Here is a 329-nt window from a genome sequence, read left to right as displayed (position 1 = left end):
GGGGGGGCTCCACTACGGTAAAAACTAACCTGAACCAACCCATTTGTTGGTGTGGAATAACCTTTGCTTCGGGTGGAAAGTCGAAACCCACGTGCGACAGTACAATCAGATTCTACGTGTAGAGATTGTACGCGTGGAGGCAGTGGGTTCCGCCCCCCTGCGAGGGGCTCCACTACGGTTTTTTTCTAACCATCCCATTTGTTGGTGTAGAATAACCTTTGCTTCGGGTGGAAACTGTCGCACGTGGGTTTCGACTTTCCACCCGAAGCAAAGGTTATTCCACACCAATAAATAGGATGGTTTAGGTTAGAAAAAAACCGTAGTGGAGC

The 329-nt window shown here is 49.2% G+C and overlaps 1 protein-coding gene across 1 annotated transcript in view; it reads left to right on the top strand.

Moving 5' to 3' along the window:
• The window catches only part of LOC108766339 (protein BCCIP homolog), a 6704-nt gene that overhangs the window by 4429 nt on the left and 1946 nt on the right, over positions 1-329 (top strand). The gene's annotated exons all lie outside the window — the stretch shown is intronic.

The sequence above is a fragment of the Trachymyrmex cornetzi genome, unplaced genomic scaffold (assembly GCF_001594075.2).
Source record: "Trachymyrmex cornetzi isolate Tcor2-1 unplaced genomic scaffold, Tcor1.1 scaffold118, whole genome shotgun sequence".
Lineage (NCBI taxonomy): Eukaryota > Metazoa > Arthropoda > Insecta > Hymenoptera > Formicidae > Trachymyrmex > Trachymyrmex cornetzi.
Note: the sequence above shows the minus strand (reverse complement) of the source record. Positions and strands in the feature narration are given on the sequence as shown.